This window comes from Phascolarctos cinereus, unplaced genomic scaffold (genome assembly GCF_003287225.1).
Source record: "Phascolarctos cinereus isolate Bilbo 61053 unplaced genomic scaffold, phaCin_HiC Scaffold_1;HRSCAF=81, whole genome shotgun sequence".
Lineage (NCBI taxonomy): Eukaryota > Metazoa > Chordata > Mammalia > Diprotodontia > Phascolarctidae > Phascolarctos > Phascolarctos cinereus.
In genome coordinates, this window is record NW_027555514.1 from 40025028 (window position 1) to 40043644 (window position 18617).

General features: G+C 42.0%; 1 protein-coding gene across 2 annotated transcripts in view; it reads right to left on the reverse strand.

Moving 5' to 3' along the window:
• The window catches only part of CPNE4 (copine 4), a 493746-nt gene that overhangs the window by 411511 nt on the left and 63618 nt on the right, over window positions 1-18617 (reverse strand). Inside the window, exon 1 of one of the 2 annotated variants that reach the window (XM_020987268.2) lies at window positions 15533-16036. The exons of the other annotated variant lie outside the window; for it this stretch is intronic. The gene's annotated coding sequence lies outside the window, so the exon portion shown is untranslated. Of the gene's footprint in view, window positions 1-15532; window positions 16037-18617 lie in introns of those variants that run through there. 2 annotated transcript variants of the gene reach the window in all.

The window sequence follows — 18617 nt, forward strand, 5'->3', positions numbered from 1 at the left end:
GAGATGGATTATGTCTGTCAGAAGAGCCCAGCCTCGGTAGGTTTACAAAGGCTCATCAAAGTATCCAGTCCAGTTACCTCATTCTTCAGATGACTTGTTCAAGGTCACCTAGGTACTAAGTGGCAGAGCTCTGATTCAAAACCAGGTGCTCTAATTTCCAGTTCAGCTCTTTGTCCATCACATTGTGCTACAAGCTGATGGTTTACTTGGAGGGGGTGAAACAATTTATAAAAACAATGTATTGAGCTGTGGAAGGGCTGAGATGCACATCAATGAAAGGAGTGCTGTTGTTGAAATGCTGTTGTTGTCACTGTTGTGGTTACTGTTGTTATTCAGTCATTTCAGTCATGTCCAACTCTTCATAACCCCATTTGGGGTTTTCTTGGTAAAGATGCTAGAGTCGTTTGCTATTTCCTTCTTCAGCTCACTTTACAGAAGAGGAAACTTGGGCAAACAGGGTTAAGGGACTTGCCCAGGGTCACACAGATAATGTCTGAAGATAGATTTGAACTCGGGAAGATGTCTTCCTAACGCCAGACCCAGTGCTCTACTGACTAGCTGCCCAATGAAATCATAGATCATTTCTATTCAACAAAAATTGATCAGTCATATACTATGTGCCAAGCACTGAGATAAGCACTGGAGTGAAAGAGACAAAAATAAAATAACCTCTGCCTCCAATAAGCTTACATTCTATGAAAAACATGTACACAGATAGGAGATAAAGACTAGGATTGTAATGTCATTGGTAGAGGAAATACTCTCTACCAGTTCAGATCAGTGCCTTCTCCTGTATCTATTATCTTAGAGAATGGCCTTCAGCACTGGCAGGTTATGATGCTTGCCTACAATCAGACAGCCAATATGTAACAGAGGCACGGGGGTTATGCTGGTAAATGTTTAATGACCAGCTGTCTGAAAAAAAAACCAATGCTCACATGACACACTTTTAAGTGTAATTGCATTGCCAACATTTTATCCATCACTTTCTTGATAATCAACAAAACAATACATCAGGATCCAGTCTGCAGCATTTGCCAATTTCCAAAGTTTAAGTGCTCATGCTGAAAATTTAACAATTGGCTCTCCCCCACCAGAGCAGCAAAACTTGAACTCAGGTCTTCCCAGCTCCAAGGCCAGCTCTCTATACACTCTGCCATACTGCCTCTGTGTGTAGACAAGTAAATACAAAATACATTCCAAGGAAATCCAAAGTTACTGGGGGACAAGAGTATTAGCAACTGAAAGTAATTAGGGGTGATTGTGTACAGAGGTGTGAAATTCATGGCCAGCCAGCCAAGAAAATTTTAACAAAATAAATAAAAATGCATAGATATTATTTTGACATAGAGAATGTTATTTTGTGGTTGACTCAGAAGTCAACATGCAGCCTGCAGGGATCCATTCTTATTTGAATTTGATAGCACTGGTGTAAGAGATAGCACTTGGGCTAAACCTTGAAATCAGCTGGGAATTCCAAGAGGGAAAAGGGAAAAAAGAAAGCATTCTGGAAATTCAGAACAGACTATGCAAAGACAAAGAAGCTAGAGATAGAAGTTCTAAAAGAGAAAAGGTCAAGGAAGCCAGTTTAGCTAGAATGTAGAATACCTGAGGTGGAATAATGCGAAATCTGTCTGGAAATCTAGGTGGAAGGATTAAAGCAATTCACAGAATGTCAGAACTTCAAGAGACTTTAGAAGTCATCTGGTCCAACCCTTCACGAGGAGGAGAAAGAACAGGAAGAAGCAGGAGGAGGAGGAGGAGGAGAAGAAACTAAGAGCCAGAAATCACCTTGATAGAAAATGAATTAAACTGATTCAGAACACTGTGTGTTGACATGATTGTCACTCTTGTAGCCACCGGCTCCATTCCATCAAAAGATGTTCTTCCATGTGTAAAGCTATATCTAGTATATCATAGAATCGTGACATTTTAAAAACTATTTTAGATATTAAAGATCTCCCTAGTCCAATCCATTTTGCAGATGAGAAAATGGAGGCCCAGAGACATGCCCCAGCTCACACAGCTAGTTACCAGCCAAGCTCTTCTAGCACACAAATAATTGGACTTCCCAGATGCTGCTTTCCACCATATCACACTCCATCTGTATTAGTGATATGATCGTACCAGGATAATTGGACAACAAGGTCTCGTTCAGCTCTTAGAAGCTTTGACTGAGACATTCTACCTAGAGATGCTGGTCTAAGAATAGCCACTCAATGTGTATGTCACTTCTTTAGAAATGAGCAAAGGCCGAGATCTGAGGTTGCTTCCAGTTCTGAACTTCTGTGACAGGTGTGGCTTAAGAAAACACAGACTGCCCAGTACAAGCCCATAACTTCCCCTTTCTAGGGCACTTTGTAACTGATCAGGATTTGAAGGACATCAACGCCAATAAGGATGTTAGCCCGTTGCTTATAATCATAGCTGAGCATTTGAAATCACCCAAGAAAAGCGGAGTAAGAAGTAACAGTGTTGGAGTGTGCAAAAGCACTGGATTTGGACTCAGAGGACCTGGGTTTGAATCCAGCTCTGCCATTTACTACCTGTGTGACATGGGCAAGTCACTTACCATTTCTGTTCCTCAGATTTCTCATATATAAAATGAAGGGGTTGGAACTGACCTCTGAGATCCCTTCTGTCTCTCAGTCTCTGAAATAATAATGTTTTGTTCCCCTTTGCACAGGAAAATGGGGTTCTATTTCTATAGTTCAGCACAGTATCACCCTTGGGTAGCATGAAAAATGTCCACAAGACATTCTGGTAAGTTGATTTGTCTCTAATCTCTTTGTCAGTGCAACTCAGATAAATATTTCTGTGTAATAGTTTTAGGTTTGGGAGGGGGGGAAAATTATGATGGGGGGGAGACCTGTGATGTTTTGGTAACACTGAACTCCCTCTACAATGCAGATCAATAACTGTTCTTTAAATTATAGTCTTGAGGGCAGCTAGGTGGCGCAGTGGAGAGAACACTGGTCCTGAAGGCAAGAGGACCTGAGTTCAAATCCAGCCTCAGACCAAACATTTGACACTTACTAACTGTGTGACCCTGGGCAAGTCACTTAACCCCAATTGCCTAAAAAAAATAAATAAATTACAGTCTTGAAATTTGCCTGCAGCTCTAAAAAGAGGGGAAGTGACTTAACCAGGGCCTCTCAGCCAATAAGTATCAGATTTGGGGCTTAAATACAGGGCTCTCTGACACATTTTGTTAAGTCATTTCAGTCACTTCTAACTGTGACCCCTTTTGAAGTTTTTTTTTTTTATCAAAGATACTGGAGTGGTTTGCCATTTTCCTCTCTAGCTTATTTTGCAAATGAGGAAACTGAGGCAAACAAGGTTAAGTGACTTGTCCAGGGTCACACAGTTAGTAAGTGTCTGAGGCCAGATTTGAACTCAGGAAGATGAGTCTTCCTGACTCCAGTCTAGGCATTCTATCCCCTATAGCACTTAGCTGCCCATAGGCCAGCTATATTTTTTATAGTTTTGCTGCCTTTATGTATATTGTGTATGTGTGTCTATCGATAGATATATAGACACATATGTATGTGTCTATAAACAGCTATATCTATATCAATATATATATATATATACACACACACATATGTGTATGTATATGTGTGTATATATACACACATCTATGACCCAAAAGTCTGAACAAGCAAATGAATATCTTTTGTCTGGTATAATGTAGTTAAACCAAAAAGCCAGCCGATTAACTGTACATACAGATGGTAAAATTTAGAGTTGGAAGGAAGTTGAAATGATTAGTACATTATCTTTTTTTTTTTCTGGAGGAAGAAAATGAGGCCCAGAGAGGTCCAGGATTTACTTAGGGTCACACAGCTATTGAGTGGCAGAGATGAGGATGAGGCACACGCCCTCTAACTCCACCACTGCCACCCTGCCCTGTGGGCTGCTGCCTGTTTGCTGCAGCATCGACACAGTGGTAATCACAAGGATGCAGAGATCAGCTGCACCTACACCCCCTCTGGAGCCCTCAAAACTGGACCTGGCCACACTGTTCCCTTCTCATTCATTGGTTTCTATGTACAAATACATTTTTTCATCACGCATCAAATGAAAACCAGCTTGAGTTATGCCCAGAGAAACTACGTTTGACTTTACTCCCTGAAACTTAATGACCTTATAAAGCTTCTCCAGTACAGTTCCCAAAGGCATAAAAGTGCCCATGGAACAATTACCAGCTGCCCAGGCGGGATCACGAGCTCCCTGAGACCTTTGCATTCCCCTTAAATGATGAATGCAAGCAATAATAAAGGGCAGTATTTGGGAGGAAGGAAGGGAAGGGTGCACAGAATCAAATGAGTTCCAGCTGTCAGTGTTCCTCAAAAGCTGCTAAATTCCAGGTTGGAGCTATTTCTGCCACTTTTACGTAATGTCAAAATGTCACCTAAAGCAGACTTTCTAAAGTTTCCCTTTCAATGCCTTGTAAGTTAAATTAGACCACCTAAGGCAGTAAATAACCAAATGTTTGTAACTCGTTTCTTTTTTTAAAATTTTTTAAAGATATACATTGTGTTTTTCCAGCTGATCCTAACTATCTCTATTAGCATGTCCCTATTCAGTGGGTGATATTTTAATCCTATTTTCTCATTGATTGAATCACAGCATTCACTCAAAGATCTAGAGCCAGATGGAACTTCAGAGAATAACTACTTCAATGCATCATTTTACAGTTGAGGAAACTGAGGCCTCCCTCCCCAAAGTTAAATGAACTGCCTAAGGTCACTCAGGCTATGTTAGAGAAGGATTTGAACCCAGGTCATCTGACTCCAGATGCAGGGTTCTGTCCACTTTAATACACTGTTGCAGTCTGGGGGTATAAAAGATGAGGAGGTCATTGCATTTAAGAATATCACTTTTAAAGCAAAATGTCTTTTTTTTCCAAGAAGTTTTTTTTTTATTTTATCACATAGAAACAGGAAGGATGAAGCAGTAGAAGACAGGGATTCACTCAGGCAAAATCCACTCTCCCCCCAAAATTAGAATTCTTAAGGAAAGCTTTCAAATCTTTATGATAACAAAGGATAACAGCAAACCCCATTCAGGGTTCAAAGACTAGAAAAGAGAAGCTCCCTAAATGCTAATTCTTGGGCATCACTGGACCACAGGGAAACCCCACCAGTATTGGGGGGGGGCGCCCTGACCCTTTCAGGGGCACTGGTTAATACTATGTTAAATGTCTGAATGCCAGTGGTACAGAAGGGACATGGCATTCTGTCTGGTGCTGGGCATCACTTGGCAGAGTAATTGATTTTTGTATTCTTGCTGTGCCCATGACAAAGAGCACCCAATACACCTTGCATCTGAAATAAAGAGTAAAATAACAGGAATGGAAAGCACTTTTTCTTTCCTCAAAGAAACCTCAGGTTTTCAGACAATATCCAGACTAGGATTGTTCCCCAAGCTGTCTAGTAGGATGCAAAAGTTGTAGGCATGTGGGTGGTAGAACAAACAGCTCTTTGTGCTGTTGCCATTTACTCGGTCTTCTGCAGTTAGCTCTGAGACACCTGTATTTAATATCCCATATTTTAATAGCTCTGCCTATCCAAGGATTCTCAAGGCATCACCAATCAAGAAACCAACCCACATGCATCTATCAGGTGCCTGCTGTGTGACAGCCACTCTACTAGGCACTGGGAACACAAAGGCAGAAAAGAAACAGACCTTGCCCTCCATGAGCTTACATTCTATCAGAGAGGTGTGTGTGTGCACGCGCGTGTGTATGTTGTGTGTGTGTGTGTGTGTGTGTGTGTGTGTACATTCTACAGAGAGAGTGGGATTTGACTGAGTACGCACATGTGGACACACCAAATACGAGGTCATTAGGGTTGAGAAGACACTAGCAGCTGTGAGCATGAAGAAAAGTTTTGTCTCAGCAGTCTTTAAAAAAAAAAAACCCTGCAAGATAGGAAATGAAAGAGAAGGTTCACAATCTTCAGGAATAACTGACCCAATCCCATGGCAGTAGGAGGATGCCATCTCCTCATAACCCACTGTCGCAGAATTAGCAGCTCATGAAACTCTCAAGCCCTGTTACCCATCCAGGAGAGTAGAAGACACGAACGGCACAGTCCATTTTATGTATCTTTCTCTCTGTACCCCTGAAACCTCCCTAGTTCAGGTTCTCATCTCTTCGTACTTAGACTGTTACAATGGCTTGCTAAAGCTCTTCTTCATCTGTTCTCCAATCTATGCTTCATGCTGCTTCTGGATCCAACTTACCACTCTTAGTCACTGCTACTCAAAAACTTCTAGTCTCTCTTTTATTGTCTACTAAATAAAGTAAAAACTTCTGATCCTGGCATTCGGTGTCTTATTGATCCAGCTTCAACTTACCCTTCTGGTCTTCTTCCATAAAATAATAAAGGTTCTCTCCCTTTCTTTTTAAAAAATTGTATTTATTTTATTCTGAACTTAAGAAATAAAGCAAGTATTTCCATAACATAGTAGAATAGAAAAAGGAAATGATTTTACATGTAACTGCAAATCTATTATGTACAACTTGCTATTCCTTTTAAATGTATAATAAAGTTAATATGTAACTTTCTTTTTTCCCTTTTTTTCTTCCCTCCCCTCCCCACCCTAGAGATGGCTACTATTACACACATACATATATACACATATATTATACATATGTAAAACATATATACGTGTGTGTATATGTGTGGGTATTTGCGTATCTTTATCAGTATTTTCCCTTTCTTGGACTCTATACTGCCTAGAGTGGATTCTCCCACATTTCTCAGTATGGAAGTCTCTCCTCCAATAAAGCTTTCACTTAAGCCTCTCCTTCCCTACTTGAAAGTTGTGTCTCTTCAAATATCTCACAGGACTTCTACTTAGACTTCTCCTTTTCACTGGTCTCACTCTCCCTTGCATCACAATTATTTATGTAACTACATTTCCACCCCTCCCCCATTAGATGGTAAACTAGTTGAGATCACAGTCTGTATCTTTTCTTTCTCTCCCTATTGCCTTTCACTTGGTAGGTGCTTAATAATTATTTGTTCAACCCGATAACTGAATTGAATGATACAAGACAGTATACCGAATCACAACTGAGTGCTAAATTATGTGGAACTTTCTCTTTATGTTAAAGGCATTCCAAGTAGGGGAAGTTCAGGGGTGGCTTGAGCAGTTGAGGAGGAAGGCTTCTTGGAGGAATAGTCAACTGTCAAAGAAGAAGACAAAGAAGTTGGAAGAGCTTCAGAAAGAAGACAAAGGGAGGAGCAAATTCAAGGACAGGCTATTTAACTTTCTTGGTGGAAAAATAGAAAGTGAGATAGGTGAAAAATGTGGCTCCATCACTGAAAGGTGATAATCACATACAAGGCTTGGAACAAACAAGACTAGATACTTGCCTCTCTCCTAACGTTATCTACAGGAGTAATCAAATCTAAATTAATGTGAGCCTTGAGCAGGAAAAAGTTCTACAACGGTAGCACCAGTGCCATGGGGTTCAAATCATATCTCCAACACCTACTATGTGACAATGGACAGACAGGTCTTTTAGCTTCTCATCTATAAAGTGGGGTTGCTAATATATCATTATATAATAGTAACCTCACACGTTTGTTATAAAGCTTAAGTGAAATAATGTCAGTGCTAAAAAAAAATGACAGCTATTATGTGTTTTTGTACTAAACTTGTGATTTCACCAATGCAGTCAACAAGCATTTATTAAGTATTCATTATGTGGGGGCAGCTAGGTGGGCAGTGGATAGAACACTGGTCCTGGATTCAGGAGAACCTGAGTGCAGATCCGGCCTCAGACACATAACACTTATTAGCTGTGTGACCCCAGGCAATTGTCCATTGCCTAGAGAAAAAAAAGTATTATGTGCTGGCCACTGTGACAGTTGCTGGGGATACAAAGAAAGCAAAACCGGTTTGTGCCCTTAAGGAGCTCACATTCTAACCAGTGTAGAAACTCCTTCCACCAATGCTCCTTCCACCCACCTGCTCTTCCGTTTAATCTTAGAGAGCTACCTGGGGCACTGGGAGGCTGAGCAATCTGCCCAGATTCACACAGCCAGTATTCATCACAGGCAGGAATTGAACCCATATTTGACCCCAAGCCAGCTTCCTATCCAGTATGCCTACATTGTTGTTATTGTTACTATTATCCATTTGTCATTTGGAGATTAAAGGAGGACGTTTAAGAAGTAGTGCATACAGTGATTTGCCACTAACTATGAGCAAGAGAAGAGAAAGAATAGAAAGGAAACAGATTTTGGTGAAGGGGATGCTGGTTGAAAAGTGGAACAAGAAAATATTGGGAGAATTCTGGGAAAAGGAAGAGGGGGAAAGAGAAATAAAGGGAAACCTTAGGAGACGCAGGCTGAGCATCCAAAAGAAAAGTGAAACACAACAGCCAAGCCCCTTAACCTGATGGGGAGAGAGAAACTCAAAACTGGGAAGCCCCCCAACCCAAGATTGAACCCAGCCCCATCCCCACTGCATAAGGAGGCAGCAGCCAGGTCTTGGAGATCTTAGGGAAGTTCCCCAGCCCAGAGTCTCCCGGGCAGAGTGGGACTCACTCCAGGCTGAGTTGCTGGGTGGCTCCAGCCCCCAAAGCCCCCAGCCCAGGCTTAGCCAAGCTCACTGTCCTGACGTCCAGGCTGAGTCCCCAGAGGCCACCACTCTGCCAATGCACCTGTGCCCTCTAGTGCCAGGCCACTGCAATGGCTACCTTAATGCTGCAGAGACTTCCCGGGGTCCTCCCAGCTCCCTCAGCCACCCATTCTATGCAACCAGCTGCCCCTGCTCTCCACTGGCCCTGCACTGGTCTCTTCCCAGCATCCTCCCCCTCCCCTGTCTCTAGTCTTCTATATGTTAGGGGAAGGAGGAGGAGGGGTTGGCAGAGGAGAGGGTCTCCTCACTTACTCTGTGCACCTAAAAAGCCCACCTGCCTCTGATGCTTCCAAGAAAAAAACATTTTGCCTCTGCCCAGGCAAACATCTAGTTCCAAGGAGGAGGTAGAAAGCAAAGTTTATAGGGGTTTTGTCCCTTGTGAAAGAAAAAAAAGGGGAGCAGGGAGAGACATACCCCCCCAAAAAATTATTTGCCCTTAGTTGACAGAGCAACAGTGGTATTTTAAGTGGAAAGCAGACAGTGCATGAAAGATTACTCTTTGCCTAATATTCACATTAATGGGGATGGGTCCAGACCTTGAATTAGTACAAATTTAATAAAAATCTATTGGGTAAATATTGTTCAGGCTCCAAGGGAGAGCAACCTAATAAGCCCCAATCCTTTTTCCAAATCCTCTAAGGTCTATTGGATCAACTCATCAAAAAATATTTACAAAGCTTCCAAGGGTATAGGGCATTTTGACAGGTGCACCTACCCCAGGGTAATCCTCTCTTTATCAAATAAGTAGTAAAATTGGATTTCAAATGACAAATCTGTAATCATTAGCTGTTTGTAGCTTTGGTGAAACCAAACCTAACCAGAGCCATTCAGCTGATCGAAGGTACTAAACGCGCGTGTGCGCGCGTGCACACACACACACACACACACACACAAAACTACAGTACCGGAATAAATCTGAAGAATCCATCCTTTGCTTCCAGAATGATAACTGTTCCCTCACTTCCTTTAAAAATCTCTTCAGAAGAGTCAGAGACTCTGCAGTACTAAAAAGGACACTAAATGTGGAATCAGAGGACCTGGGTAAGAAGTCCAGCTCTCTCACTAAGGTGTGACCTTAGGAAATTCACTTCATTGTCTGTAAAATGAAGAGGTTGTATTAAATGACCTCTAAGGTCTCTCCCAGCTCTAAATTCTATAAACCAAGAGCTCAAATCATGAAATACCCACAAGAGAAGAAACCTGGTGGGAATAGGGGTGGGACAGAAAGAGACAGAGAATGCCTTTTTACATATCAGATGCAGTGGGTAGTTTTCTTATGCTATGGTAGGTCCTAAAATCCTAACTCTAGTATCACCCTGGTATGGAGGTGCCTCCAGACCCTTGAAGGCTATGCCAGATGACTACAAGCTTAAATAGCCCCTACTAAGTTAGAAAGCTTCATGCACAGATCCACTGATAGACTCCTTATCTGTTGACTGAGGGTCAGCCTGGCTAAAAGCAGGAGGCTCATTCCTAGGTTTACCAGAGGATGATGACCCTTTGAGCCACAGAAACTATCAGGGAGTCTTTAAAGGATCATGGATCTTAAGCTTGAAGAGACCTCAGAAGCAACTCGTCCAACCTTGTTATTTTAAAGATGAGGAACCTGAAGCCCCAAAGGTTGAGATTTGCCCAAGATCCAATGGTTGGAGAATTTGAACTCAGGTTCCGTGACTCAAATTTAGCAACCAAGATCATCATTATGCTCACAGCACTATTCTGCCAACCTCTATTATGTCACAGAGGGTGATGATCATCATTGGGGGGGGGGGGTTACCCGTACAGATGCAATCACAAATCCTTTCAAATATTAACCTAAGTATCAGATTATAGAAGGCTCCCTCAAACACTTGCTTTTATTCTAGCATCCATATAAAGGCATGGAGTGTACTTTATGTTGATATTTATCTTTAGTGGGACTTCACCAATCCCGCAAATGCCACCTAAGGCTTTGCTACATATTACTACTTACCCAAAGAAAAAGCAAAAATAAAGAGAAGTAAAATAAAGAGATAAAGAAAATAAAAGTAAAAAATAAGAAATAATAGATCTGAGACATTCTCTTAGTTATATACTTGCTTTGCATTATCTCACATAAAGATCCTGGACTTATGGACACACCCATATACAAATGTATCAGGAAACAATGGATTCAAGGCACTGGTATCATTTATCAGGAACAGAGAACAAACTAATAATGAGAACTTGGAGATCAACTGAAAGGAATGAAAATAATGGGATCAATATTTCATCCTGTATCTTTTTGAAGGAAGAACAGCAAAATGTAATACAATCATTATTAACATGAGTGTTAAGTTTTAATAAATGTCATCTTATCTATCTTGAACCATGTAACATTTTGCGTTAGGATCCTGAAACGTTTTTTAAGCTGATCTTAGAATTCCTTAGATGTGATAATTATTATTAGCTGCCTTGAGATTTTTTGTGTTAATGTGCTAGCTATGGTTGCCAAGGAAAATACAACTTAAGATACTGCAACAATCTGAAGGCATTTCTGCTTATTTGTTTAATATTAACATGAAGAATAGAAAGGCTAAATACACATAGCAAACTTAGCACTTTTCCCACCTGAAAGGACTTTCATTTGTTTAGCTCTCCTGTTGGGCACTAGATATGTCTCATTCTTGCTATATACCTTGGCTTCCTACTCAATACTCCAAAGACCTCTGATATAGTTCCTGCAGGTACTTCTGAAATAAACTGGTATATTGTCTTCCAGGGCTATGTGACTACAAAAGACATCATCACTATGTTGCTAACCTGATGATGAACCTCCTTGAATGGAACTAAATGCACCCTCAGATAATAGGCACTATGCCCAGACATGAATTTGAGAAAGAATCTTACCCAGATTCCCATCAGTCTAGGAAAACCCAGAGCTCTACCAGTGAGATCTTCCTGTTTCTTTGCCCTAGGCTTAGAACACTTACCCAAAATTCTGTTGGGATTGCAGAATGGGGATTGTTCTCATCTGGAGCACACTAGTCTAGATTGGAGATAGTCAAACTTGTTTTGTTTATGTGAATAGAGGTATACATGTTCGTTGTCAGAGGTTTCTAGTATATGATAAAAGGTTGGCAGAAGCATAGCTATGTATAGTCACAGGGCCCACCTTATTAAATTATTAAGATTGAGGGGAGGAGTCATGCAGGTGAGAATGAAGAATCCTTCATTTTCCTATTACCTTGTGATAACTTCCAAAGTCACATCTCTTTAAAAAAAAAACTTGTAGGTACATCACACGGATTAACTATAATAATGATAATAATAAATTATAATAATGGTTGAGAAGAAACAATTCCTCCTATTTGGGTTAACCCAAATCCAACACCTAAAAATCCACAAATAGGCAAAAACCTTGACTTCCTACTCAATAAACCAAAAATCTCTGATATAGTTACTGCAGATACTTCTGAAATAAACTGGTATGCGGCTGCAAAAGGTATCATCACCATGTTGCTAACCTGATGATGAGCCCCCCTGAATGGAGCTAAATGCACCCTCAGATAACAGACACATAGTCCAACACCACACCCATTCATTAAGACTTTACTGCTTCATAAGACCTGCCCAGGATTTATTTCCCAATGGCATAAACTTTGAGAATCAAGGATCACCCCTACACCATAATCATATATTTAGAGCTGGAAGAGACAGAGGACAGCAAGTTTAACTCCCTCATTCTATACATGTGAAAACTTAGACCCAGGGAGCTGAAATTATTTCCCCAAAGTCTGCAGGCAGTAAGTGGCATAATCAGGATTTGAACCTGCTCTCTCCACTGCATTATGTTGCTTCCATATGAGTCATCACAATAGAAATTTAGTAGTTTCCTACTCCAAAATGAGGGCAACCTCACTACAAAGGAAAAGAAACTTGAGATGAGCGGATATTTTTTTCTATAGAAGGCTATTTTAAAAAGTGTTTCCTCAAGACAAGACAATAACACAACATCCCAAGACACATTTTTGCTAATGATCACCTAGATAAAGGCAGAAGCCTCTTTATTTCCTTTCTAACCTCAAAAGAAAGCCAACCTACAAACCCCAAACTAACTATTTTTATGGAAGGAATATTTAGAAGCTCCAACAGAAGTGGCTGCTTCATGCTGTGAAACTTACTGGACCCCATCTGTGCCTGTTCCCTGTAAAGTATTCTGGAAATATGCCTGGAAGAACAGGGAAAAAAGTGACTGATCATTTACAGAATAGCTACAGGTGTCACAGTCCTGGCTTCCTCCAAAATGAAACAGAAGATTAACCATTTGGTGGTAGTTTGGCACCACACCTTTTTCTTCTGTGTCCTTGATAACTGCTTAAGTCAACATACATGAGGAGTCACTCACATGATGAAGCAAAATTTCCTTTTAAGTAGCAAAAACTGTGGAATATAAATATTTGATTAGAATATTGATTAGAATATTCTCTCATCGTGTCACTGTTACAATCTTGTGGTCAAAAAGAATGGTGAGAAGACAGCCTGATCCACCTAACAGAGGTGATTAATTTAGAAGCTCTTCCATCCATTCCTGACCCTCATTTCTCTCTGTCTTAACAAGTGTGAGCACATTCTTCATATTTAGGGCACTGATAGGTTATAGCTTCTTTGTCAGTTTCTACTTGTCTTAAAAAAAAAAAGACAGCCAAAAAAAAAATGTGTTCAACTCAGAAGTAGCAGCTTAGTGAGAAAAATGAAATTCTTAGATGCCAAGTTTCCTGGTCAAGTTCAGAGGTACACAGAAAATTCTCTGTGTCAACTCATGTCATATTTTCTGAGTAATAATTTTTTAAAGGGCCTTTCCTATACATTAAGGTGTGCTGTGATTTTCTTTGTACAGAATGCTCGTTCAGTTTCAAGCACTTTAACTTACATTCAAATTTATGCAAAACCCAAACCCACTATTGCGCTTAGTTGAGCTAGAATTGTGAAATTTAATATTCATTCATTCAACAAATGTTAATTAATGTGTACTTAAATAGCAGAGAATGTCAGTGGTGGAAGGGATAAAGACAAGGTTCCAGGAGGAGCTTTTTAATATAAATGAAGGGAGGATATAATTAATCCTTTTGTAATGTGAAATTACAAAGAAGAGGTCAGCTGAAGGAAATAGAACGTTTCTACTGAAGTCGAAGTAGTTGTGCAAAACCCTTATTTAAGCACTGCATTGATGTGTGTGAGGCTTTAAGACACGGCCGGTACCTTGGACAGCGCAAAGGAGCAGCCGGGGTCTACATCGCTGTTCTTGGCTGAACTACAACAGAGGAAACCGAGTACCAACTGCTCGCCAGAAAGTTGAGCAAAGAGAAACAGAGCCAGAGCAAAACAGTTGTTTTTAGCGTTTTCATCACCAAACTGGGATGAATCCTGTCATCTCTTCAAGTATGCACTTTAATGACTCCCAAAGCATGCGAGACTCCTCCTCACAGATACAAAGGGTTTGTTTACACGTGTTTTGAGAGAACTTTGGTCCTTCAATTTGTTCCCACAGGAGCTCTCCTTGCCGGCCCATCTCACTTCACACTACTATCCATCTCCACAATCGGAGCTTGCCGGTTACGCAAGAGTCCGTTGTCCTACTCTCTGAAACCTATTATTTATAGATGCAGCTCTCGGATGGCGCAAAGGTTGAGCTAAAAGAGAGGGCTTAGAATTCGGAGCTCCCACTGCTTAAGGGGTGAAAGGGCCCAAGACTAGAATAGGGAAGGGTTCTTAGATTATGCCTTAAGGAGCTACACATTCCACAGTGCCTTCCAGAGATGGTTCTCTAAAAGGAAAAGTAGAAGTGAAGGAGGATGCAATGCTATCAACTAAACCCCACTCCGAACTCTCTACTCTGTAACTGTAACATTTGCTGAGCGCCCACAAGGTGCTGGGCACTGTGTAAAACACAGCCAAGACCATGCACCCATCCCGCTTTGCAATTAGAGAGGGCAGAGCCTTTTCCCTATTGCCCTTCCTTCAACCATATAATGGAGCCTGGTTGATGATCTATTCAGCACTCATTTAGACATGGACTCCTGGAACTATGTTCTAGGCAGCTAAGAACGGAACTTGAGCTGTTTTCTAACCTTTCCAGAGTCCCCTACGCCGCGCCCCGCCCTTTGTCACCCAATCACCTCCCTCCTCCTTCAGCCCCTTCCATTTCGTTTTAGCAAAGGCAAAGAGCACAGAGGGGGTTCAGCTCAGGTCTATCAAGAGAGATGCAAAACTATTGACTGGTCTTAATCACGGGAGGCCCAGATGCAATGAAATATTCATCTGGACTTCACGGTAAAGAGAGGGTTTGAGGATGGAGATGGAGATGTGAAAGTGGAGATGGGAGAGTGAAGAGAAGATGGGAGTGGAGGTGGGTGGGGGCAGGGAGAAGACAGAAGCAAACACCAGATACATCAGGATGATGCTGGTTGCCATCGCAATTCCCCACACCCGCCAGTCAGCTGAAGCAGCAGCAACTTTGCCTAGGACTCCTTCCCTCCTCCTACCCCCGGGAGGTTCCCAACAACAACCCCTCTCCGGAAGTCTCTGCTGGTCTGTCCCCTTCTGGCGCGCTCCTGCTTCCGACCTCCTGGTCCCCCAAATCTCCGACAACCTCCGTCTCCCTCCTCCCATCTGTGCTCTCCAGTTCCCAGAGTTAGGAAGCTGGGAAGGAGAGGACGGACGGGCGAATGGGATGCTACAGACTAAAGTTCTAGTCTTACCATATCTTCAAAAGGAGAGATAAACCTTTCAAACACCTTTTCCTACAATCCCCCCCCCAAAGTTAGCTTTTGCTGCGCAGCAGCCGATGGAGACAGACTTTGCAACCAAGGCGTTGTACATACACAGGAATGCAGAGTTTGCATTTACCTACCTGGGTGGCCGAGGGGATGGGTCCAGGAGCAGGCGATAAGGTTCAGCTGCAATGTGTCTGTCCTCTGTCCCAGTCCCCCCCAAAAAAATCACAATCCTGCTAGTTGGGTGGGGGCTTGACTATTGGAGTGGGTGTGGGAACGGATGGAAGGAAGGGGTGGGGGTTGTTGGATGTTTCTTCCCTTTCCCTTCTCGGGTCAGTTTAGCAGAAGCGCAGGGCGCAGGCTCTGGTTGGAGAGTTTGTGGGCTCCGGGTACCCTGCCTCCAACCTCTCCGCGCATCCGCAGGGGGCTGGGGAGTGGAGCGGCCGCGAGTATGGGCTCGGGCAGCTTGCTCTGCTCGGGAGTAGAGAGGAGGTGTGGTACCGAGGGAGGGAGGCAGGGAGGGAGGGAGCGGAGAGGGAGAGGGAAGAGGGGCACGCGAGGGTGGGGAGGCGAGTGGTGTGGCCGGGAAGGAGACGGCAGCTTTCTCCCACTGAGCTTTCCACCTTCTGACGAAGCCCGTGCGCTCGGCTCCGAAGCGAGACACTAGCGGGGAGCTGAGCTCCTCTCGAGCGCCCCCTGGGGGGTTCCGGCAGCCCCGTCCCAGCAAAGGGATTCTGCTCACCCCAAACCTGAGTGTGGCCATCCCCAGGGACATGTCTGTGGGGAGCTCGAATTCAACCTCCCCCTTCCCGTTGCTTACCACCCAAAGTGATGCAAGAGTTCTTATTTTATCCATCCACACACACCTCGATTTTTTTTTAATTAAAAAGGTAATCAAAAAGCACCTGAGTTCTACTCCCACCTCTCTCACTAACTACCTGTATGACCTTGGGCAAATGATTTAACCATTACCATGGTGGACAGAATGCTGGATCTGAGTCAGGAAGACCTGGAAAATCAGATCAGGTCAGGAAATCCTTCCTCACACACTTAGTAGCTGTGGGACCCTGGGCAAGTCACTGAACCCCTCTCCTCTTCAGATTTCTTATCTGTAAAATGGGGCTACAATAAAGCACCTACCTCCCTCGGTTGATGTGAGGATGAACTGAGATCATGCAAGTGAATAGCTTTGTAAACCTTGGAGAACTATATAAATGTTAGCACAATTACAATTACAATATTAGTATAATAATTATCATAATTCTAAGTATAACCTGTCACTGAATCCCCCACCCTTACACCAGGCAACTCTTTAGGATAGGAATTCAAATGTACCTTGAAGGGTACAGTTGCTTCAATTGCCACAGTGCATTTCCTTTTATCTAGAATGCAAAGAATATAGAGATAACAAGAACATCTTTATTTCAAAATAAAATTATATCTGCTTATAATTTTTTTAATTTTTACCACATTTTTATTTAAAGTTTTGAGTTCCAAATTCTATCCCTCCCTCCCCTCCCCAATCCGTGAGATGGTAAGCAATCAGATATAGGTTCTCCATGTGCACTTCTGTAAAACATTTGCCTAGCAGTCATTATATACAAGAAGATTCGAACAAAAGAAAAAAAAATGGAAGAAAGAAAGTGAAAAATAGCATGCTTCAGTCTATATTCAAACAATATCAGTTCTTTCTCCGGAGGCAGTTTCTTTATCATAAGTCCTTTGAGATTGTCTTAGAGTACTGTATTGCTGAAAATAGCCAAGTCATTCATCATACAATATTGCTGTTACTGGGTACAACATTCTCCTAGTTCTGTTTACTTCACTTTGCATCAGAGAATGTAAGTCTTTACAGGTTTTTCTGAAATCATCCTGCTTGTCATTTATTATAGCACTATAATATTCCACTGCTCGTTATTATTTTTACTTAGAATGCATTTACTTAGGAGAATAATAGTAAATTATGGTAAAAAAAATATTTTTAATTGCATCAATTGACACACCTGGCCCTTCTAGTGTATTAAGGCTTAAAAGCTGCAGAACAGTTGCCAATCTACATTGAAAGAGAATTTTCTCACAGGAGTTCCCTATGTCAATGAAATCAACCGTTTGGTCCAAAAAAGGGGTAGGGGTGGAGAGAAATGATGTATTCCTCAAACGTAGAGCTGTGTTCACATCTTACTTGACCCCTTAGGAAGATGTCATATCTAACTTAACCTCTGTGAAAACATGCCCTGGAAACAGATGTGCATCACAATGGGGTCTGTAACACCAGATGAACTAGAGATGGCCCCACCCCACGTTGAACCACAAATATTGGATATCTAGACCTATATAGCACAAATTCCAACTGGAAAACATTCTACTTCCTGAGACTGTATGATGTACCCTGTCTCATGGCTTCCTGTAGTTAAGGCTGTTTTTAAAGGCTGGGGGAGGGAGGTCTATCCCAGTTTCATCCCCTCTTGTTAGTGCTCCATCAAACGAAGCCTCTGCAAACAGGTAAATAATGGAACAGAAGAGAGCCTTCGCAGACCACAGAGTTCCCCATTTCTAAGTCCAACAAGGGAAAAGAGATTCTAATGAGATAAAGATCATCTGTACCACTAGTGCTCTATAGGGGCAATTAGGAAGGCCTCTGCTTTGTGTAGCTGAACTCAGGGAATTAAAGGAAAAGTGATATTCATAGGACCAGAGACCTAGAGTTGGGAGGGCCCTTAGAGATCATTGAGGCCAACTCTCACTCCCATTTTACAGATAAGGAAAGTGAGGCCCAGAGAAATAAGGCAATTTGTCCAAGGTGACGTAACTAATAAATAGTAGAGCCCAGATCTTATTTTTTCAAGTTTAGCACTCTTTCCACTGAACCACAGACTCAAAATTAACCTTAGAATAATTTAAAGCTAAAAGAGGCCTCATACATTCATTTTCCACCTGAGGAAAACTGAGGCATAGATACTGCTAAGGGACCAGAAGGAGGTCACAGAGCTAGGAAATGGAAGAGCAGGAGACCAGAATCCAGTTGGCTTTATAGGAGCACCATGACCAGAAGTATGAGGCGTAGAGAGCTGAGGAGAGTCCTATACTCAGCAGACAAAAATCCCAGCAGTCATCACTGGTCTCCCACATTAAAACTACATACACACACGAAATGCAATAACTTGTAATAAATCTGCATTTCTCTGCCAGCAGGCCTCAGCTCTCTAATTAGAAACAGAAAGT